The following is a 25,219-nucleotide window of genomic DNA, read 5'->3' as shown; positions in this document are numbered from 1 at the left end:
CTCAATGGAATGGAATGTGGAATGGAAGGTGGTAGAACCCCTTGTTGTTCGAATCCGGCGGCACCACCGCCACACCTATTTGTACCTAATAACAGCAGTGTTAGGCGCTGCTGTGTTCCGGTTTGAAGGGTGTGATACGGGAGACAGACTTTTCCGAGGCGTTTCAGCTTAGTCCTCAAGGGTAGCGGCGCATCTGTGGCCGACCTCAGGTAGGAATATCTAAACCTATCTGGGGTTGTTTGCAAATGTCCATGGGCGGCAGTAGCCACTTACCATCAGGTGGACTGCATGCTCGTCTGCTATTCCTATAATATCAAAAAAAGAAAAAAAATCGACCGTATATATGTTTCTTTTTTTATGTTTGTTCGGCGATTACTTCGTCGTTTATGAACCGATTTTGATTAATTTTTTTTTGGAAAGAAGACATTTCCAATGTGGTCCCATTATAAGGAAGTCAGGGTATGATTATGACAGATCAGAGAAATCGAGGAGAACTTTTAAAAATCGTAGGGGCAGTGCGTATGCAAGTTTTCGTCATAAAGTTTTTTAATTATGTTATAAGGAAAAAAGAAAATTATGATGTAAACTTAACGTCAATATGACAGGAGTTGGGAGGAGATGAGGAGGAGACATCGCTTAGAACGGTTAGGCGCATCACATATATTCATCACAGAAATTCATAGAAGATTTGTTGGTAGTTTGTGTTTTGCTTATAATATGTTATATTCATATAAACGTTAGTATGTCATCACTAAAAAGGGTGAAAAAAAATTACTAAAAAAATACTGTTTGTATTACTGGTTGTAAGTTTTTGTTATATATTTTCTTTTATTATAGTCATTATGAAGGCTTGTCTCTTGCGGATGAACATTTTTATCTCAGTCGGGAGGTAGGTATTTTACTTGGAGGTAACTTTTCGTGAGGGAAAGCAAACGGTTCGAATATAGCAATATGAACCATGGAATTTACATAATCTGAAGTCAATAATAGTAAATGTACTTGAGTTTATAACCAGGACAAAACTTAAACTTACTGTGTTTCCTATTTGTCTTATTCAGTAATAAGACAAATAGGAAATATAATAAACTAGTAACTTAATAAAATGAATCAAAAACCCGAATGGACTAAAAAGGCCGAAGTAGAATTTCCAAAAACAATGAAATACATAAGCGTTTCATTATTTAAAAAAAAAATTAAAGGATTACAAAAAAACGGTCAACCCCCATTTTACCCTCTTACGCCGTTTGTCCACCGTCACCGAGCCGATACCGATAATTAATGACGGCGCCGAAGTAGCGTACAAACATTTAATACACCTAGCCGCTTGTCCACCGCACTACCGTCTCCCGAGCACCGTCATCCCGGCCGCCGATATTTCGATTAAATCGCCGTGACCGCTAGATCGGCACCGAGATTTTGACGCGCCGATGTGCCGGCTATATAAACACGTTGTAACTTGTCCATACACTGCCGTCACACGAGTGACAGCTGGAACAAAATAAGCCGGCGATATCGGTCGCGGTGGATAAACTATCGCTGTCACGTCATATTAAAATCGGCCCGAAATAAATCGGCTTGTTCTCGGTATTGGTTCAGTAACGGTGGCGGTGGACAAACGACCTTAGAGGTAGAATTTCCAAAATGCCTTTCTTAGTGCTTACTTACGCTATATAAAGAACCTATATATGTGCAAAATTTCAGAACTCTAAGTTATATTAGACGGTTATGGTTGTACGGTCAACGGCAAAAGTAGATGATCAAAATCGGACATTCAATAGTAATGATCGTAATTTGCGTCAATATAGTGTGGCGGTAAGTGTTTCTAAAGCACGAGATTGTCAAGTGTACCAAATACCAAGTACTGCCGCCCAACATCGATGATCATTCATATACACAAAATCTCTAAACTTATTTAGCGTCAAAACACAAGAAATGAAAAATTATTTCAAAACAAGATGATTGTCAAATATACCAAAATTTGTGATCATACTGGTGCGATAATTATGACAAAAAAGTATCGGATGTAAAACTAAATCATAATTCGAATCGATTTCAATGAGTATTCATGCGTTTATTTTGGTTCTCTTTTTAAATGTATATAGAAACTCCTTCGTATATTTAAAAGTAATTTTCTTTATTATCTGTGACGCACATGAATAACTAATTGCGCATTAAATATTTAGTTTTTAACCCTATACTTGGCAGAGAATTTTATCCTAAAAAAATTATACTTTTGCTACTTCCCTGCGTTAATTGGGTTATAAGGATATTAGGAAAAATAAAATAAAAAATCTCTGAATTTCAGTTTTCAGAATATAGTATGTGTCTTTAAGTGCACACTGCCAGGTTCACGAAAAAAAAAATATGTGTCTTTAAATGCACACCGCCAAGTACTCACTAAACTAAGAAATAATTAAAAAATATAAAAAATATCATACATTTTGAAAATACTAAACATAAAAGTCTCGGAAGTTATGACATGTCAACAAGTTTTGAGATATTTTAGTTGAGTTGAGAGATTAGAAGACCTCCTCCCAAAAAACACAGTTCCCACATAAAGCGGCTCTAAACTTTTTGAGTGGCAATAATTTTTGTGTACCGCTGTTCCCATGACGAAACAGCAACCAGGAATTACAAACGAAGATGTCCAGGATCTGTGAGGACAATACTAACGATGGCCTATCACATTTGTACGCTATAAAGCAACTTGTCTGTTTAGACCTGCATCCATGTTTCCGTTAGAATGTTGTATTAAATTTGAGCATATGATTGGACTTTATTCCACTTGTTTGAAGGATGTGGTAAGAAGATATACTTTTCTGAGGCATTCCAGCTTAGTCTTCAGGGCTAGTGGCGCATCTATAGCCGACCTCAAGTGGGAATTTGGTCTTATCTGGGATTGATATTGCAGATGTTCTGGAATCATCATTATTGGAGATGTTTACATTTTTGACAGAAGACGCTATTGATTGGACAGGACTTGAGTTCAGGGACGTCTTTATGAGACCTAGACATCTGGAATTCATCTTTCTAGGGATTTGCTGGATTCTACATCCGATTTAATTACGCAATTTAGACACCAAAGCTAGAATTTTTCGGCCTCCACTCATCTGAAAAAAATATTGCAAGCTAAGGACTGGGAATTTAGTGGAAACGGGGAAATATTAATTTCAGTCATGAATTATAAAAAAAAAAACTCTGTCTGAACTTTGTTCACCCAACCCCTTACCTTGTGTGCAGAACCTTAGTATATAGTAGCGAAGTTGGCAGTGTGCATTTAAAGACACAATATTGACAAACAGTAATATTGTATGTCGTTGGCGGTGTGCATTTTAATGCACACATAACAAAAGTCATGAATTATTATATATACAAAACATTATATCTCAAAAAAATATCACCAAAACATTGCATAAAGCTTGCAGAAAGTAAGATTATATAAATTTCGTACATATAACTTAATTTCATGCAGATAAAATAAGATTCTTAGAGAGCGTTGCGCAGGCGCTGAATGACGGCTCGCTTTTTTGTTTACCATTTACAATGTGTGAACGAGACAGATATTGATTTCATTTTCTGACATAAAGAAACGTTTGCTAATTCGCTTTCAGTTATTATTAGTAAGATTCGATGTCGCATTATCCGAAAAAAAAAATCTGATTCTAATGTGCATTTAAGTGCACAATGTCAAGTATAGGATTAAGTGATTTGAGTGCGTCATTTGTCCTTTAATTATTATTTTAATAATAAACATATAAAATATAAGATAATAAATAAACCAAGATCATAATAGATTTTAAGAATGAACCACATAAATGACCATGAAAGGCATCGTATAATAGTTTTGCACGAAGACGGGTTAAGTGTATCAGACATTATGAGGAGAGTAGGTGTCACTCGGTACGGTAAGCACTCGTAATTATTTATTTGTATACTAGCCGTTACCCGCCCGCTTCGCGTGGCATAAAATACATGCCAAGTAAAAGAAATATTAAATTGTGTTATCTAGCTGCCTAATTATTTATCATGAACGGATTTTACGAAATCAACACACCGTTAACTACTTAGGGTCTTATCGATTTATATGAATTAAAATAATAAATAATATTTACATTATTATTTACAGTATTATAATTATTTATAATTCATTGTAATAAAATAATCTTTTTTTTTTTATTTTATGACAGAAATCTTTCCATCGAGCCTTACATGACGCCTTTACGTTTTTTTATGAATTTATGAAGATAATGGAGAAGCTGAGTAATGAAAAGGTTCAAAGAATGGTCAAGCAGCAACAGTTAAAAGCCGAATGGAAAAATAAAAATATTGTAAAAAATTAATTAGTCATATTATTTTAATGTCAAAATTAAAATTTACATTTTTATTTTAAAAAAAAAGTATAAATTTCGAAGTATTTATTCTTGGTTGTTTAACAGGACGAAACAAAAAATCGTTTCAAAATTTGATCTATTCCAGCTGTTAATTAAATATTTTTACTTTTTTTTTATTTTTATTTTACACCGTGCATTTTTTCTAAGGGCATTATTCCCGAACTCTATTCCAGCCTAGTTTCAAAGTTCTAAAATAATTATTATTTACTCTATTCCATAGGAACCGTCCATGTTATATGCGGCCTTACATACAGTGGTTCTTTCCAGGGTAGCTGGCTGGGCGGTTAGAGCTCCCATTCTTGCTGCCCGCAACTCCCGAAGTCCCCCTTTAGTCTCGTACGACAGGCAGGGGATACTGTAGCCCTGTTCTAGCCCAAAAATTTTAATCCAAGGTCTATGTGTCTATCACATAACCATCACTAATCCACGCATAACCACAACCATACCCCACGGCAGGACAAAATGTTGGCACGCAGTGAGTCCAAAGTAGTTGCGATGGACCTAATCAGTATACCAAAATTACGCATTATCATATATGAAATTTGCACCCGTCCACGTTGTCGTGTATTTGTCTGAATAGACGTTATCTGAAATTTTACGTTTCTAACTTCGAACTTAAAAGATTCCCGTATATATACATATAACACTTCTTTTACCTCCTTAGTAGAATTTCAAAAACATTCCTATGTACATATGTATCAATAAATACTTTATCATCAAATTTCTGAAAGCTAATTCAACACCTGCGGTCGGCAAGCCGACACCCACGGGTGGTGTATGGCCCGCGACTTTTCCTTGTGGCCCGCGGGTCTGCGCGTTACTAATAATTTACCAAGTGCAAGTCCAACCCGCACCTTGAGCATTCCGTACAACTAAAATTTTTATTTACACATTTTGTGAAAGTTTCAACTGTCTACTTCTACCGGTTTAAAAGTTAGTTGGAAAAATATCGAATAGCAGTTTGTTGTATGGGGACCCCTTTTTTTTATTTTTAGTATTTGTTGTTATAGCGGCCACCGTTATGCATCCTCTGTAAGAATTTCAAATGTCTATCTATTACGGTTCCAGAGATAGAGCCCTGTGACACACGGACAGACGGACAGACAGTGAAGTCTTAGTAATAGAGTTCCGTTTTTATCCTTTATGTACGGAACCCTAAAAAACCGTCGATGTGCACTTCAACACGCGTAATACATTCCCATGTTAAAAATATATGTTACGATGGCCCGTGGAATTTCACCCTACACTAAACCTCTCTGCACTCTGTTCTTTTTCCAGACACGCCATAGGAAGTAACTTCAACAACGGTTTTTAAAGAATCTTCCTTTACTTATAGGTTTCTAAAGGTGGTAGAACCCTTTGTGGTTCGACTCCGGCGGCACCACCGCCACACCTATTTCTACCTAATAACAGCAGTGTTAGGCGCTGCTGTGTTCCGTTTTTAAGGGTGTGGTAAGGGAGACAGACTTTTCCGAGGCGTTCCAACTTAGTCCTCAGGGGTAGCGGCGCATCTGTGGCTGACCTCAGGTAGGAATATCTAATCCTATCTGGGGTTGATTACAGATGTCCATAGCCACTTACCATCAGGTGGACTGCATGCTCGTCGTCTACTTTTATAGTATAAAAAAAATAGTACCCTCATGGTGGTTGATTGTTGAGTTGCTAAAATGCTGAAACAGATGTGTAAACAGAAAGGCATAATGCATACACCCTTCTATAGCAGTCTTAAGGGTTAATCTAAAAATCTAAAAAAAACCGTGACTCAGATGCTTCATTGATTGTAATGATAATTTTTCATAGTGGTCGCTCCCGAATTAACGGAGTTTGAAATGGAATTCCAACCCCCATTTAACGACCTTAAGGGATGATTTTCCAAAAATAATGGTATAGGTGTTTAATTATTTTCTATCGAAAACCCAAATACCGATTTTTATACAGTTTACATTAAAACTGGAGGACTTTCATACAAACTTACAACCCCTATTTTACCCTCTTGAGGGTAGATTTTCCATAAATGGTGTTAAAAAGTTCTATTATTTCTAACAGGAAAGCCAAATGCAAGTTTTTATAGTCCTTGCTTCCGAATTAACGGAGTTTGAAATAAAATTCCAACCCCCATTTAACGAACTTAAGGGATGATTTTCCAAAAACAATGAAATAGATGATTAATTATTTTCTATCGAAACCCAGATACCGATTTTTATACAGTTTACATCAAAACTGGGGGACTCTCATACAAACTTACAACCCTTATTTAACCCAAATAAGGGTTCATTTTCTAAACGGTAGAATTATAGTTCCACTGTAGCTAACCAGTGAGCCAATGGCTAACTTACATAGTGCTGGCTTTCAAATTGGCAAATTTTAAAATAAGCTGTTAACCCTTATTTTACCAACTTAAGGGTTGATTTTCCAAAAATGGTGAAATAGGTATTTAATTATTTTTAATCGAAAACCTAAATACCGATTTTGATAGCGTTTACATCAAAACTGGGGGAATTCTATACAAACTTACAACCCTTATTTAACCCACATAGGGGTTGATTTTCCAAAAACGGTAGAACTAAAGTTATTTTATATCTAACCAGCAAAGCAATGGCTAACTTTCATAGTGCTGGCTTCCAAAATGGCAAAATTTAAAAAACCTGTCAACCCCTATTTAACCACCTTTAGGGTTGATTTTGGAAAAACCCTTAGATTAGATTTTTATTACTTTAAATCAGAAAGCTAAATACCAATTTTCATCTAGTTTGCTTTAAAACTGACGGACTTTCATATTAACTTCCAACCCCCATTTAACCCCCTTAACGGTGGAATTTCGTAAAATCCGTTCTTAGCTGACCTCTACTCGGTGAAAAGAATATTCCTACCAAATTTCAAGTCTTTAGCTCTAATGGTTCCAGAGATATCGTGATGAGTGACTATATACGTGGAAATCTCTTTTATATATACAGGGTGAATCTCCATAAAGTGCACATATTGAAACAGGTAAAATTAAACCGCATTTTGTCGACAAAAAAAAATATAAAAAAAATAAAAAAATTTTTTTTTTGGGTTTTACGACCTTTTGAATTTTTTTTTGGGAATTGTGCACCTGAAGTAAATAAATCGCTATAACTTTTAAACTAAGAGGATTATCAGGTTCAAACAAAAATAACAATGATTGCCAATGATAGGCCGTACTGATCCATGAAAAAAAAGAACAAAAAAAAATCATCTTCCCAGGAAAAAAATGTCAGATTAGTGCAAAGAAGCACTTTTTTTAGGTAAAATTTTCAGTAATCATCTTTTTCCTCAAAATAATCTAGGCATTTTATTTTTTTATTATTGTTTAATGCAATTCTACGTCGTATTAGCTTTCAAACACTAAAAAAAGCATGCCTCTAACTTAAGTATAAAGTTTCCTACGAGCGCTTAAACACAGGCAGTTTTTAAGGGTGTTGGTAATAAATAACATTTTTAATACAAACTAGTGTTTTTTTTTAAATTATTAAAGATTTATTTTATTACTGTTTTATCACTTTAATATCGTCAAAAATAAGAAACTACCACGAATTTACCATTGAAACATATTTTTGATAGTTTTCTTTGTTTATATTTTGGACATCTAATTATGGGTCGGACTATACCAGTTTTATTAAGGCGCACGTGCGTCGCGTCATGAGTATCTTTTTTGAAACGTTCCTAGCAAACTTTATACTTGAGTTAGAGGCGTGGTTTTTTTAGTGTTTGAAAGCTAATACGACGTAGAATTGCATTAAACAATAATAAAAAAATAAAATGCCTAGATTATTTTGAGGAAAAAGATGATTACTGAAAATTTTACCTAAAAAAAGTGCTTCTTTGCACTAATCTGACATTTTTTTCCTGGGAAGATGATTTTTTTTTGTTCTTTTTTTTCATGGATCAGTACGGCCTATCATTGGCAATCATTGTTATTTTTGTTTGAACCTGATAATCCTCTTAGTTTAAAAGTTATAGCGATTTATTTACTTCAGGTGCACAATTCCAAAAAAAAAACTTCAAAAGGTCGTAAAACCCAAAAAAAAAAATTTTTATTCTTTTTTTTATTTTTTTTGTCGACAAAATGCGGTTTAATTTTACCTGTTTCAATATGTGCACTTTATGGAGATTCACCCTGTATATAGAATATAGATTGATCTTAGTGGTTTAAAAACCGTGGTGTGGTAAGTTTCTGTAGTGCTATTATACTGCCTGTATTTCAAGAGGTATAACCAACGGATATAAAATTGATTCGGTTTTTTAAACCTTAAATCCAGGTTAAAATCGAAGCGTTTACCAAGTTTCTACATCACCACTACCGTTATCAAGTTACAATGATTGAACAGATTATTATTATATACGGTCTTAGGTAGTTTACTTTTTTATATTATATTTCTATTGCAGAGGAATACTGTCCTCTGGATAAGAAGATGGGAAAATGAGGGTCACGTGATACCACAAAAAAAAATCGGGCCGTCCTCGCACCACACCTAGCCAAAATCGACAACTTACAGACAGAATGATGCAGAATGGTTTTAGGAGATAGGAGAGTGTCTAAGTCTAATATTCGTCGACGTTTAAAAGATGCAGGGACACGACATCGACAACCAGCTAGAAAATTGGCATTGTCGCCCATACATAAACTAGAAAGACTAAATTTTGCGCAGGCATATTTAAATTTTGATTTCAATAATGTGATAATTTCTGATGAAAAAACATTTTCCTCCAATGACCAGGGTCGCCTTACACTATGGCGAATTAATAACATGCGTTACAGAACAGAAAATATTGTTCCGAATAGAAACAGTGGACGTATTAATATAAGAATTTGGGGATGGATGTCCACTGCTGGACCAGGAGAGTTGGTTGAAATAGGAGGGCGTTTAAATATTGAAAAATATTTAGAAATTATTCGAGATACGCTTATACCCACTGTTAATATTTCCCATCCAAGCCTTGTGCATTTCTCGTTTATTCATGACAATTGCTCAATCCACACTGCACGCATTTGTAATGCGTGGTTTCAAAATAATCGTGATCTCATAAGAGTACTTCCTTTTCCCCCAAAAAGTCCAGACTTAAACCCTATCGAAAATCTCTGGGATCTTATGGTCCAGCAGTGGGACTTAGATACACCCCGTACCCGTGCCAATATTCAACGCCATGGGGTCGAAATTTGGAAATCCTTCAGAGGTAGTAATATATGTCAGAATATGATAAATTCAATGAGAGAAAGACTGCAAGCGATTATAGATAATAAGGGGGGGGGGGACACTCGTTATTATCTATCTATCTATATATTTATGTCATAAAATTTATATAAAACAAATATGAGAAGTCAGCATTAATTTTGCATGTCTTAATATGTTACCATTACATTACCATTCCTAGTTGTATTAATCATTTAATACAACTAGGAAGTTTTTGTTAAACAATCTTGTCAAGTAATAAATAATGTATTAAATCCTTAATGTTTTGTTCCTTTACACGACTATTACTTTTAATTATCCTGTTAAGTTAACATCAATATCTAACTGTTGTAGCTAATTGGATTAGGATGAAACTTTCCAATAATATAGTTTATAATACATTAGAATAACAGAATAACGAACATTTTTAGTGGTACGGATTTCGCTTTAATTTAACAATTAGTATCAAGTGACTCGCAAAAATTCTTGCCGTCTAAGAGCTGTCTTGATGTACGCTGCCTAACCGTTAAAGTTACAGAAAAATAATGTTCTAAATAAAAGTTTACCTTTTACCTGGTAGCCATTATAGCCAAAAATGTCAGTCATAAATTACTATTCTATTTTACTATGCTTATTTTATAGCACTAAATTAACTCTTATTAAAATAAATACTTTTATCACTTGAAATTTAAAGTAGATTAACTTTGTCTTTTACACTAAATAATTTGGACGGATAGTTTAAAATTAACTTCGTTAATAACGTCTAAACTGGTCCACGGATCATGGTAAGTCAATAAGGTCACGGGCCACGCTTTTCAAGTGGGGATTTAAATAGCCATCATATACTATAAGCAGATCACATTCTAGAATCTAGCCGCATAACAGAGGTGTAGCTTTTCGGGAACGAAGGGGACTGTTCATCAAGGTAACACATTTAGGGGGCAAAAATAGCGTTTGTGTATTATTTTTCGTGTATATCTTGAAGACCTTGAAATTAAATTATGGCCTCTGGAGGCACCTTTCAAAAAGATAGTCTTGACGATTTTTTTTGTTTATGATAAAGACGCTTTCTACACTCATAGCCCCACACTAGGATTCCCTGTACCGTGGGTGCCATGGGCACACACACACAGACGAATAAACAAACACCCAGACCCAGAATAGATATCCAAATTCATTAATTTAGATGTCTGTCTGGCCGCCGATCGAACCTGGAACCCTTTGCGCATCAGTCTAGTATAGTGACCGCTCCGCCACGCGGGTCGTCATGATAATGTTAGATTTCATTTTAACGCGGGTGAAACCGGGGCACAACTAGTATACCAAGGCCCGCGGAAGTTTTAGTGATAAAAACTTTGTAGCATGAATATTTAACATCATCTAATTTTTGATACATTTGATGACATTCATCTCCTTTTGAAACAACTTTTCATTTCTTAGTTTTGACGCTAAATAAGTTTAGAGATCTTGTGTATATGAATGATCATCGATATTGGGCGGCAGTACTATTAGTTAATATTTGGTACACTTGACAATCTCGTGCTTTAGAAACACTTCACCGCCACACTATTTTGACGCAAATTACGATCATTAGTATTGAATGTACGATTTTGATCATCTACTTTTGCTGTTTACTGTACGTTGTTTTCTGAAAAGTGAATTAGTAATTTAGTTGGTCAGTCAGTCAGTCAGTATTTTTGTGATCACCGTGTAATTCCCTTTCATTTTATACTATGCTCGAAAGGTCGATTAATCTTTTTTGAAACGTGTAACTATTACGCGCCAAAATTCCGCCATTTTAATTTTTATTCTAACACCTTTCTAAGGACGGGTAATTAATACGAATATAATGACACCTTAACTGTCGAATTTCATCCAGCTGTTTGTAAGATCCGAAGATAGATAAAGAAAACATACAAGACACGCGCGAAAAACATAACCCTTTCTTGGCAGTCGGGTAAAAAGGTAATTCAAATATACGAATAATAAAGTGACGATTGCTTTTTTTATATATTGGTTTTAATTTTTAAAGAATTATCTTAAGTGAAATCAAAGTCATCTTGAGGGTATTGAAGTCATGTAATAATATAGTCACATAAACGGTACAGAGTAACGATATAACAATTATACGTAAGTAAGTTCACACTAGTGATTAGAAGTATTATAACTACACAAGTATCTCCGTTATTCGACTGTTCTTGCTGAAGTCTCCGACTAGAATGTCGCTCTCTGTTAACTCGAGCGCCGCCATGGTGTCGTCCCCACTTCACATACCCGCATCTGTGTTTAAAATGTAATATCAAATGAGTCACTTATTACTTTAATGTAATGTTGTAAAAATGCGATATTGTTAACATCCAAGCTTCTTTTTAACGACGATAACATAAGTTTCTATAAATAAAGGGAAATTGAAACTTATTAAAACCATCAATAATAGAGTGACGCGACGACTATCTTCATTGTTGGATAAAATATCAAAACGATATTATGTTTACTACTTACTGCTTAATCAAACTAGATCTTTAGGGCATAGGATACTTATATCATAACCTTTTAAATTATGTACTTACACAAAAAACGACATGTATGTATATCTTAATTTTTAAAGAGCACCCAAACAAGCTTTGCATTTTTTATAACTTTTTTTTTATTTTCGACCAGCCATATTAGTCAATCTGTAGTCTATTCCATGGGTGTATCAAAAGGATGCATTGTGGATTGAAAAAGGGCAACGAACTGCAAAAATTTGGTGCATTGAACCACCAGGAGAACATATTTCGTAAATAGTTGTTATGAATTGTAATGATCCAACTTCTATTCGCGCATGTGTGATCTTATATCGAAGATCACAAGCACGCGCGTAAATCAATGCAATAAATAATGCGTTGTATCGACATTCACATTAAAATGATGTGTTAGAGCACATCCTAGATATATTTCAAATCGAAACAAAACCTAGGTAATCCAAGTGTTTTCAAGTTCAATGTTAGGTCACACTTACTCACAAAGAAGTAACATATGACTTTGTCTTTTTCTATCGATAAGTGTCACAAAGGAGATGTTTCAAAATGTATGGGCTCTCGGCCACCTTTTGTACACTATACTAAAAACTAAGAAAACATGCAAAGAACAATTCATAGGGGTTCATTTTCTTCAAATCATGTTCGTTTAGTTGTTTAAAAACAATAATTTACACTTAAACTTGCAACACAACAGTGGAAAAACGTCATGGCGGTAGTGATTACCGTAATAATGTCATGTCTGTCATTCTGTTTTAACCTACTATATACATTATATACTTTTTAAAATATTTTTATGCGAATGGGCGTAGATATAAAAATATTGTATTGCATGTATTGAGAAACAATACCTATATTTGATAAACATTAATTATATTTACTTTCATAAATCTTGATTTAAAACAAACGTACCAAAATATAAACTTCTATACCAATTTATTTTATTTAAAACATTTAAGTGTATAAATAAAACATAAGTACACATATAGATTATATTTTATTTATTCTTCACTTAGAAACATATTTTATTCATTTTCAATATCTTCCCTTATAAATATTTTCATCCAATCATGTAGCAGGTTCTGCAATATCCCGTGACGAGCTCAGCCCAAACATCAAACAATGGTCATAATGTGAGCGCAGCTACCTACGAGGACGGTTCGTTGCCCGGCGATGCAGTTGCAATAATAACTGATTATTTTGTCATCCCAAGAATGTCCTTGTCTTGCTATTGTAATTATCTAAAAAAAGAGAAATGTAAAAAGATTAGCTTCTCTAGTTTAAAAGTAGTAACGATTATTTCACGATTAATAGAACTAATTGATCGTTATTTTACCTGATGATATTGAATCCTTGTCAACACAATCCACAGCGATCGTACGAAAATCGCAAGAGTCCATAAAACAAAAGCTGAGTAAACAAGTAAGGTAGAATCAGTCCAAAACCGTAAGCAGCACAGAGCAGAAACATATTCAGGATTAAAATGGAATCTTCTCATCAGTACATATTTATTCAACGTTTACATTAGATTCCACTATTATATTATATTATGTATATATCCACTTTTATACATATCAAATTGACAACTTCTTTTTTAATTTGACATGTCACTTACATCTATAAAACCAGATACTATTTAAAAAGTGGTTTTGTTATAATTGTTATAAATAATTAATTAAATTCAGAAATAATGACGGGATACCCAAAACAAAAGCCTGGTTGTAAAGTACTAAGGTAACAATAACTTAACGACAAAAACACCGAAATACAGAATTACCGACATCCAAAGAGTATAGTAACCTATGTGTGGGGTACACATAGTTTCCCTGACCGACATCGACAGTTTTGAAAACTTGACATTGACAGTATTCCGCCATATTTAATATTTCAATGAGGAATGCTTATTTTAAATAATTTTAAACAGGAATACTTTAGATTATAATAATATATGTGTATTTTTCTTCAATTATACAAATTATTTGTGTTTTTTAGATAAAGTGTACATGAGATGGCCGAAAATGAAACATCTCCTTTATGCCGATTACAATGTTTAAACAAACAATATTCAGCTACTTAAATCACTGACCCGCATGTACATTAAAGTGCAAAAATAGACACTAATATAAAATAGCCACTATCATGCATGTAGTTACATACATATGAGGCAACTGTTTACAATATAATGAAATAGATACGATTACACACTGCAATAATTATATACCGAAGACAAGGCGTATCTTTTGGTTAAGTGTAAATATTTTGATATAAGCAGCCTATTACATTTGGGTATGTAGTAACAAGAAGATTAATTACTAATCAGTATCCAAAACATGATTTTGCTGAAATCTAAACTAAATTGAATATTTATAGGACACTGCTTCATGAGCAAAGTTTTGTATGAGTATACTACGCCCGAAATTGATAACAATAAATCAGATTTTTAACAATTGCTGGTTACCTAAATAGTAACCAATTTCTAGAAGGCAATGCAAATTATAAACATAGCACCTGAAGAAGCTGCGCGGGTATTGGCTTTTTAAACTAAGTTCACCAATTCATATGAGAGATGAGATTACTCTAAGGGAAAGAACAGCGTTTACAATATTACTCCTTTAAAAAAGAGAATGGCAACGATGAATCAAAAAGATCTTAAAAGGAATTTCCATGAAAGGAAAAACGACCCTTGAGGTTTCTACTCCCGTTAATCTCCCATTCTCACTAAAACTGTAGCTCTTGGAGAATTATATTATTAAATATTTCCTTTTCGCTAAGGTAAGTACAAGTTTATTCTATTATGAAGAATAAATCTTCTATTCCGCAGTCTGTAGTAAATACAGTAGTAAGCTTGCCTATGACAATAGGTAAATTGATGTCATATGAAAAAATCTGAATGATTGTTACTAAGTATGTATATTCTTTTAGTTCCCAAGTATTTTTAAGTAAATATGTACTTATTTCAACATACTGTGTAATATTTTGCTCTGAATCAACCAAAACAGCTGCAATAACAATCGCCAAATCCGTAGATTTGGCCATTGTTATTGCTACTGTTTTGGTAACAATCGCCAAATCTACGGATTTGGAGATTGTTATTAAAGCTTAGTATAGTTTCTTAAAGTTTATCTACGGATAAACATCAAGAAACTATACGTTATTTAATATTCAATTGTATTACAAAGTACGATAAGAGACGTGTTGCAACTTGCAACAATGTCTGTGTTCGATACTAGCAACAAAAACAAGATTTGTCCTCCTATATCCTTATCCTGTTTTTTTTTCTTTTGTCGTCTATTGCTGAACCTTTGGACGCAAGAAACATGGTGCGTCAGGTTGTCCGGTAGCTACAGTAAATGAACGGCATTCGAATGTATTTTTATATTGTATTTGCTTTCACCTTACATTACTATCAGTAGTACACAAGGCTTCATTCATAAAATAGCCAAGCCGCCAATCTACGTAGCGTTTAACACTTATCAGGTAGAAATAGATATGGCGGTCACCTTCAAATTCAGTTCTTACTCGTAACTCTTGGATCCTTATCATTGTCTAAAATGCACACTAGTCAATTACCCAATGATTTCTACATCTACAAGACATGACAACACGCACGCCAAATATTGCTAATATATCGTAACTTTTCAATGTAAGTTTTTATTCAGCTCTATATTTATATTCTACAATACTTTTTACTTACCATAATACCTTCCGTAACAGCAATCTGCAACAAATAAAAAAATGTCAATAAATAGGTAGATTCAACAAAATAAAATTAATGAATTATTACTCGTATTAATTATGTTTGTTAAAATACGTGCTAACGTATTTTAAGCTATGAAATTAACCACTCCACCACAATATTACACAAAATGTGTTTATTTTACATTTGAAACAATGAAAATACTATATTTAACAGTCCATATATACTTTCAAACAAGTTCTCTTGAGATAGGATGACTAGGATGAGCGTAAAGAATCGGGTAGAACAAAAATTTCAAAATTGTATAATGAGAATAAAGCTTTACATTTTTTTTAAATAGAAATATACCTATCGACAAAGTTGGTTTGTTCTATTTTTGTTTCCAAAAAATAATCAATACGTATGTCTTATATACAACCTTAATAGGGAATCTTTTAAATTATCAATTTAATTGTAGGTTTGGAGAGAAGAGCGAGAGAAAAACAGAACGTGCAACAGAGAGCGAGAACAGAGAAATTTCAATATCCTCATGGAAGCTGCTGCCCTCAGAGATACAGAAAGTCTACGTCATTGGCACATATTGCCCAGACTCAATGCCTGACAATGTAAGTTGTAAATTTTATGAAGATAGCGGTATGTTAATTTAATTTTTAAATACTGAATATTTATTAATTCTAAATATTTACAATCATCTGTATTTTATCTATATCTGTACTTTATTAATACTGCGGGAACTTACTTTGTACTCCTGTATATATTCTACGAAAAACAATATATTATTGCACGCATGTTGGTTCTTCGAATATACGAGAATAAACAATATGTTGAAACACGAGGATATATCTTATTAACACTAATATATATGTATTCTACCTTTACAATTAATACTTTTTAGAATATCAGCTGTTAATAACCATGTAAGGCGGTATAGCTAGGTTTTGAAAGAATCAGTATTTCAATAGAATAATTAAATAAAACCGACTTCTATGTAACTACAGAGTAAAATATAATCTTCTATACTTAATAAACTTAATATAACTTAAAGTTCCTCTGTCTGTCTGAATGCGATAAACTCAAAAACTACTAAACCAATTGTCATGCAGTTTTCACCAATATATGGAGTGTTTCTCGGGGAAGGTTGTCGTTTATTATTTATTAAGATTTTGTGTAAAGTAAAGAAAGGAAAATTAAGTTGACGGGATGCCTTACCAGCTTACGCTGCGTAAAGCAATACTTAGAGTTATGTAAAAACAATGTATATACAGAATTGTTTTGGCATGGTTACAAACTGTACCAAGTAAGTTGCAAGTTTTCGTTCGCAATAGGGTCGTGGATATTTTAGATAAGACTGGGAACTGTCAGTGGAGGAATGTACCTACAGACCAAAACCCCGCGGACTATATATCTCGCGGAGTTGATGTCGTATCGAATTCCACCCTAGACAAGTGGTGGTCAGGCCCAGAATTTCTCTCCGAAGATATGTCTTTGTGGCCGTCTAGTCATTCTTACATGACTTGTGACACATTTGACACCGGAATTGAAAGTAAATGTCGCTTTACGTTGAAAGGTTCTCAAATTATTTGAGACTTCAGCGCACTGTAGCATTTATATTAAGGTTTATTAGTGGTTGTAGGAAACAATCAGTTTCAGGAGCTGTGAGGAGCTACAGTCAGCGTTATATTTAATCATTTAGATGCCTCAAAATGAATCTTACCCTGAGTATAAAATGTTACTTCATAATCAAGTATTACCTAAAAAAGTCCATTACTTAAGTTTAATGTTTTTCTTGACGACAATAAATAATGCGAGTAGGTGGTCGTCTTAAAAATTCAAATTACTCTTATGATAAAAAATACCCTAGTATTTTACCGTCCGCTCATCAATTTACTAAGCTATTATTTAATTTTGAACACAAACGTTTAATGCATGCTGGGTCACCGTTATTATTAGCTTCTATTAGAGAACAGTATTTGCCCATAGGCCCGATTTAGCCAGACAATGTTGCCGAAATTGTGTACGTTGTTGTCGAGTCAAGGGACAAACTGTGTCTCCTGTAATGGGTAACTTATCGCAGCAGCGCCTTCTAGCAGGCTTTCCCTTTGAGATCGTTGGTTTAGACTACGCACGTCCTCTTCAGTATATTTCACGTCAAGGTCGTGGAAGTAGGCGTGTCAAAGTCTATATCGCCATATTTGTATGATTCACTACAAAGGCTATTCATCTAGAATTAGTAGGTGACTTGACCAGTAACACTTTTTTAATGGAATTGCGTAGATTTATTTCGCGGAGAGGTAAACCTAAACATATTTTTTTCGGTCAACGGTACTTCATTTGTCGGGGCGTATAACGATCTGTCTAAATTCTTAAAAGCTAACTGCAACTCTTTATCTGAGGAAATGGCCAATGAGGAAATTAGACTTCATTTTATACCCGCTAATTCCCCACATTTTGCTGGCCTTCCGGAGGCTGGTGTGAAGTCAACAAAGCATAATTTGGTCAGAGTGTTGGGAAATTGTCATTTAACATAGGAGGAGCTTAACACTACTCTAACTCAAATTGGGGCAATATTAAACTCGGCCATTGACACCGCTCTCACCAGACCCCGACGACATGATGCCTTTGACTCCAGGACATTTTTTAATTGGACGTACGTTGACATCTCTGCCGTCACAGGATTATCAGGAACTTCCTACAACTTCGTTGACTCGCTTTCAACGAATTGAACAATTACGCCAGCACTTTTGGGCTCGTTGGAGTAAGGAGTACTTCTCAGAACTTTAACTTCGTTCTAAGTGGCGATCGAGTAAGGGTGCTACTCTAAAATTCAATTCCCTGGTTCTTCTGAAAGAAGAGAATTTGCCGCCCTTACATTAGAAGCTTGGTCGAGTGGTTGCAGTAAACCCTGGAGCAGACGGCGTTTCCAGAATTGCAGATATTAAAACTGCAAGCGGTCTGCATCGCAGATCATTCTGTAAGATTTACCCTCTCCCAGAAGATAAGGAGGGTTGGAACCTTTCAACGCCCGGGGGCAAGGTTAGAAGAAGTTCTATATGTTTAGAAGAAGGTCTGCTAGTGTTTGGTTTGTCTTTGACTCTTAAAAATAATAATATTGACAGATCATTCTGTAAGATTTACCCTCTCTCAGAAGATAAGGAGGGTTGAAACCTTTCAACGCCCGGGGGCAAGGTTAGAAGAAGTTCTATATGTTTAGAAGAAGGTCTGCTAGTGTTTGGTTTGTCTTTGATTCTTAAAAATAATAATTTTATTTTTTTCTTGTTTTGTAATGATCGAAATAAAGTGGATACTGCGACAGTCTTGACATTTTGATTTATATTATATTTTCAAAAAGTGTCCAACAAGGTAGTTTACTTTTAGTTTACTTAGATTTACTTTTATTACAGATACCTCACATATGGAAATACCTTCACAGATAAGTGATATACCTTTCAAGTGGGTACAAAGACTGTGAGCAGAATAGTTAAAGAAGTATGACACCAAATATGGAGTATTTTAAGGGGTGAATACTTGGCTGCGCCTACTACTGAGCTATGGCTATTAATAGAAGAAGGATTTAAGCGAAGAGCTAATTTCCTAAAACTGCATCAGTTGTGTCGATGGCAAAATACATAAGGATTATAAAAGTTTCCGAAATGTGGCACTATGAACTACACTCGCGGGCAAACGAATCGACTCACACTCCAAGCGCGCACTCAAAGCCGCTGCATTTGAAAACGCAGATGTATTTTTGTTACAAAATTACTTTTTCTTAAAACAAACCTAGCTTTCGAATGATATCATTACCATAAAACTCAGTACAATACTTTTTTCTTTAAATTGGTGCCGAATTGTAGTAGCGGGAATTGTGCTCGTTATGATACCCACTATTTGCGGACTGTAATTCCGTATAAAAGGCCATTGTGTTATCATAAAGTTATCAGTCGCTTATCAGATGTTAACTTGTACACATCTCCACTACCTGCGCTCATTATTTCGACGACATCATGGATATAACACCGGAATAGAGCGCTCAAGTTGTTGCGTTGTTGCAACATGGCCTTAGCCAGCGTGCAGTAGCTCGACAGTTTCGTTTGTCGCAATCTGCTGTTTCAAGAGTTTACTGAGTTTAGAGACTGGCGGCTTTTTTCGGAAACCAAGAACCAGCAATAATCGTTGCATTTCCGCCGTGTACGATGGATTAATTGTATCGACGTCACTTTGAAATCGCCTTGAAATCGCGTTGATGTGGAACAAGAGCTCTGACAAGTATGCGGAGTAGCTGTCAGTGAGTGAACAGTAAGAAGACACCTGAGAGAACCCAACCTCACTCCAAAATGAGTTGCCAAACACCCCAAATTGGCCACATGACACCAGCAAGCTCGACTTCAATTTGCTCGGTAGCGTTTCGATTGAAGCATCGACCAATGGCGCTCTGTCCTGTCCACTGACGAATGCAGAATGTGTTTGCATGACAATGATAGGATAGATCAGGTCTACAGGCGTCTAGGAGAATGGTTTGCGCAGTGCTGTTTCAATGAAACAGTTGCCTAAGGGGGCGGTTCTTGTATGATGTGGTCCGGAATTTCTTTTGACAAAAAAACGTAGCTCGTTTTCGTGCCTGCAGGAGACCGAGGAGGAGGACTGACTGCTGACCTATACATCATAAATGTTCTCTCGGATCATGTGGTTCCGTATGCCAGGTTCATTGGGGATAAATTTATGTTAATGCATGATAATGCCCGGTGTCACACTGTACGTGTCACCAGGGAATTCCTCAATGAAGTCGGTATACCGACGGTGGACTGGCGTGCGCTCCGCCCAGACATGGATCCGATTGAGCATTTGTGGGATGTATTGTAACGAAACGTTCGGAACAGAAATCCAGTAACAGTATCCGATATTAATTACACCAACTCAACAATTTTAAAATTTTCAACACAACTTTTCACACAAATGTTGCCTAATGAATACAAAACTTAAAGCTCACACTTAGAAAAGTTTAAATCTAAACCTAAATTTTTAACAAAAAAATTTAAATCGGCAAAAACTGGCATTGCTTCGTTGTTATTGTATTTAATTTATATTTTATTGTTAATAATAACATTAGTTTTATCAAATATTTAAACATTTTATGTGTTATTTTGTTTAAAATCGCTAAATTGATCTCAGTATCGCTGTGTGTATATTTATATATTAAGTTTTCACCTGCACGTTTTTCCCGAGTTAAAATTAAATCAGATTAGAACCTTATCCAACCCTTAATTTATACACAAAGTAAGGGATACAGTTTTATTATTCAATTAATTTCCTTAATTTATGCAGTAGGTGAATGTTTTAAGCGACAAAAATATTTTTATGTATTTTTATAATGGAAAATCACTGAAAATTTTGTTACTGTAGGGCGGATTCACTCTAAACGACATAGCCCTCGTGGCGCAATCGGTTAGCGCAATCGGCTGTTAACCGAGAGGTTGGTGGTTCGAGCCCAACCGGGGGCGTTAGTTCAATGTAATATGTTTTTTATCTTTATTTTTGTACGTAAAAATATATAATAATATATTGTCAATAATATATTGTTATATATTTTTTTTAATTTACAAATTTCAATGTAGCTTGTGTAGGTTTCGTGTAACCTACAAACTTAAGCAAAGTCGGGCGTAGTCAGGAATTGGATGGGTGACCGCTATTAGATCATTTTTAAGTGCGCTTCCGTCATTCACGGATTATATTAAGATGTTGTTTTTCGATGTTGGTATAAGATATTAGTTGTTAAATTAATTTAATCTAATACCAACATTAATTTAACAACAAATATCCTGATTAGGTTAGGTTAGGTTATTTTATGCATTAGGTGCATGTTTTAAGCAACAAAAATATTTTTATGTATTTTTGAATGGAAAATCGTTGAAAATGTTGTTACTGTAGGGCGAATTCGCCCTAAAAGACATAGCCCTCGTGGCGCAATGGGATAGCGCAATCGGCTGTTAACCGAGAGGTTGGTGGTTCGAGCCCACCCGGGGGCGTTAGTTCAATGTAATATGTTTTTTTATCTTTTTTTGTGCGTAAAAATATATAATAATATATTGTTAATAATATATTGTTAATAATATATTGTTATATACTTTAGAGATTTTTTTAAATTTACAAATTTCAATGTAGCTTGTGTAGGTTTCGTGTAACCTACAAACTTAAGCAAAGTCGGGCGTAGGCGGGAATTGGATGGGTGACCGCTATTAGATATTTTTTTAGGTGCGATTCCGTCATTCACGGATTATATTAAGCCGTTGTTTTTCGATGTTGGTATTAGATATTAGTTGTTAAATTTATTTAACAACTAATATCTGATGAGGTTTGTAAGCAACACCAGCTGGGACCAAACAGGGACTACCGCATGGGAGTATTATCTAAGTATGGGAAGAAAGAAAGCTTTCGACTCCAAATCTACAGATGCCAGAGTTACATGAAGGTGTTGACCTGTGTATACAGATCCGACCCCTTGTTAGAATAAACAACGATAATCTTTCAATAAATGTGGATATTCCCTATATAAATGTGCAGAATGGATGCGCAATCGCGTGCAATTATTGATCCAAATGTACTAAAGACCGCGTTTGTACCAGGGGTTCAGAAACCCAAGGTAGTTGTGGTGTAGAGAGGAAGATTCTTCAAGTAGATCAGAGATGTCGTTAGGGCGAATTTTCGCAAAACCCTAATACGCATGACTTTAAGGCCGCGGTTACATTAACAAGGCGGCATTTATCAATGGTGGAATTTATGTGTAATATAATAAAAAAAATGTTTAAGTACCACCCCGGTCCAAAAGGATATGCTTTACCGCATACCATACCCCCTTTCTCCTCGGCGACTACTCAGCATCATCTACTTGTGTAAATATACAGGGGGTGAGAAGATACAACCTAAGCCTTTTTTTTGAAGACGAAGGTGAAACATTCAAAAGGTACCCGAGGCCGTGGGAGCGATACTGGGTTATGTGGGACTTTTACAGCACTAAAACCCCCCGGTGGCCGTCCTCAGCTTTTGATGGATAACTCCGGGATCTCCAACGGAACACAACCGGATTCCTCCGAACTTGATGCCCCTATCGGGCTCTGCCCTGGGGGGAACAAAGTAATTTACGCTCCTCTCACATCCCCTGGTGAGTACAACGATATGCGACCACATAAACCACTGTTCTTCCCGGGATCACTTACTGGACGGTTTGAGCTCCCATATTTGCCACCCGCAGCCCTGAAAGCCCCTTTTAGTCGCCTCTTACGACAGGCAGGTGTCACAGGAATATTTTTCGACAGCGAGGCTCCAGTGCAAGATGTATCACGCGGACGCGACGAATTAGTAGGTGCTGGTACAGATTCAGGTTTGGACGATGAGTTTGTAGACGGGAGACCGAGTAGTCCGGAGATGAAGAAATTGTAATATGACGTAATATATCCCAGTTTTCTGTCAAGTAATAAATAATTAATATGAGATTACGGCGTTTTCTTAGTTAATATCTCTCTAATATAAAATTATACTATTATAAAATTAATTTTCTGTATAAATGTTTGTTATAATATAAATACTTTTGAAATCAACATTAATAAACAATCATTTCCATTAGCCAGTTCACTCAAAACTTTAATATCCCTAAACTTCCCTCGTGAATCACACTGCCTATAGGTGAGAACTGCATTAAAATGCGTTCAATAGTTATGAAGATTATCGCGTTTCCCCGTCTGTCCGTATGATAGAATTACCCCCTGTTTTAAAAATGACGTCCCAAGACGCATTTCTAACTAATAGAGTTAGAGAGCCGGAGTTGTTCTAAAAACTCATCTTCCCGACTTTTTCTCTACCCACACTCACACCCGGCAAAATGTCATACTCATAAAATAACTTAACTAAACTATACATGCTACGAGTATAAATAAAGACAAAATTTTATCCATCTACATTAAGTGCTTGAATTTATATTGATAAGGTATGACGAAGTAGCCTATCCCAGGCCGTTTTTAAGAGACGACATTTGTGACGTTAGCATTACTGACTGTCTGATGAGTGAGATAATCTTCTTCGATTTATTCAACGTTGAGGAGGTCCGATCGCTTCGACGGCTCGAATAAGAATGCTCGCTACTGGCGGGCGCTCGGCCTTTTAACAAGATCATAACATCTGTTTATTGTAGGTAGGTCATCTGTAGGTACTCAAATAGCATTGATGTCCTAAAGTGGGCCACATATACGTTGCTTCTCTAAGAACTAAATTGATGTGACTTAGAGACTTATCTTTTCTTTAAATATCATGTTATTTATCAACAGTGTAATGAATGACATTTTTTTTATATTTCTATTTTTTATAATTTCAATTCGGTAACGACGCGGGAATTCAACATTATGTAAAACATCCTTTAGGAAATACACATATTAAGCGTGAAGTTTGCGTGAAGCATGCGCACTTCAGCGCAAATGTATTGATCATATTGCATCCAAAAGCCGCGCTTCTACCAAGACTTCATAAATTAATGATACCCAATTTACTACAGATGTCGTTACAGAGCATGTATTCCATAGAGTAAGCCAGCATTGCGTTTTGTAATAGGCAATACCTATTGTTCTTTTTATTTGCAAAAAATAAATAAAACGATTTGAACAAGTTTATGTGTTTCAAGTACAGTATTTTTATGTAATTCATTTTAAATAAAATATCCAGTCCAAAATGTAAAATAAACTGTTTGCGTATTTCGCAGTATGTAGCTGTCGCTAAAAATAGGTTATAACCTATTTCGACAGCATTAAATAATAAACACCATTATTTTAAATAATTTATACTTAACAGGATCTACTCTAAATAGGGCAATAGGTCCTTCTAAAATACGGGTCATATAAGTCATAGTTTAGACTGTTATAAAAATATAAAAAATATGTACTATTGACAAAATTGATTTAAAATCCACTTTGCAAATAATTCATTGAAATTATTGGCAACGTCAATTTTTTTTTCTCAACATGCCCGCTGCAATTCCCTTGTTGGACGTACGAGTACATAAAAAATACGCGACGAATGTTTGATGACTCCTTTTTCCGGACGATTTTTTAATTGTGTAAATTAATCTCAATTCACCTCGACAAATACGATTTGATGACTTTGTAATATTGCGACATATTGTTAAATAAATATATATATAATATTGTTATTTTTTTATTAGCAGGTTTGCTAGCCAACATTCATCATTATAGGTGCCGTAGGGCAGATAGAGGCGATTGGTTCAGTTGGTAACTTGTCATAGACAAGAAGTACTTTGCTCAACTGAGGGCAGCTCCGACAATGTAAGGTAAGGTTCTAAAGTTGGTACGCATGAAAGAAATGACATCTCTACTCATCAAGGAAGTTTTGACGGATTGTGAATGTCTACCTCGATAGTAAATA

At 35.0% G+C, this 25,219-nt stretch overlaps 1 long non-coding RNA gene and 2 other non-coding genes across 3 annotated transcripts in view; 2 read left to right on the top strand and 1 right to left on the bottom strand.

The window, feature by feature from the left end:
• The window catches only part of LOC140743328 (uncharacterized), a 231,818-nt gene that overhangs the window by 159,170 nt on the left and 47,429 nt on the right, over positions 1 to 25,219 (bottom strand). The window contains exon 3 of the long non-coding RNA XR_012102452.1: positions 15,797 to 15,820. This is a non-coding gene — a long non-coding RNA (uncharacterized LOC140743328). The remainder of the gene's footprint in view (positions 1 to 15,796; positions 15,821 to 25,219) is intronic.
• On the top strand, positions 21,221 to 21,294 carry TRNAN-GUU (transfer RNA asparagine (anticodon GUU)). Its single transcript has one exon. It is a non-coding gene; the product is annotated as a tRNA-Asn (tRNA).
• Positions 21,746 to 21,819, top strand: TRNAN-GUU (transfer RNA asparagine (anticodon GUU)). Its single transcript has one exon. It is a non-coding gene; the product is annotated as a tRNA-Asn (tRNA).

Source organism: Epargyreus clarus, unplaced genomic scaffold, assembly GCF_041222505.1.
Source record: "Epargyreus clarus isolate Ecla_fem2 unplaced genomic scaffold, WU_Ecla_fem_2.2 ptg000007l, whole genome shotgun sequence".
Classification (NCBI taxonomy): domain Eukaryota; kingdom Metazoa; phylum Arthropoda; class Insecta; order Lepidoptera; family Hesperiidae; genus Epargyreus; species Epargyreus clarus.
The sequence above is the reverse complement of the archived record's forward strand: the minus strand, read 5'-3'. Positions and strand labels throughout refer to the sequence as shown.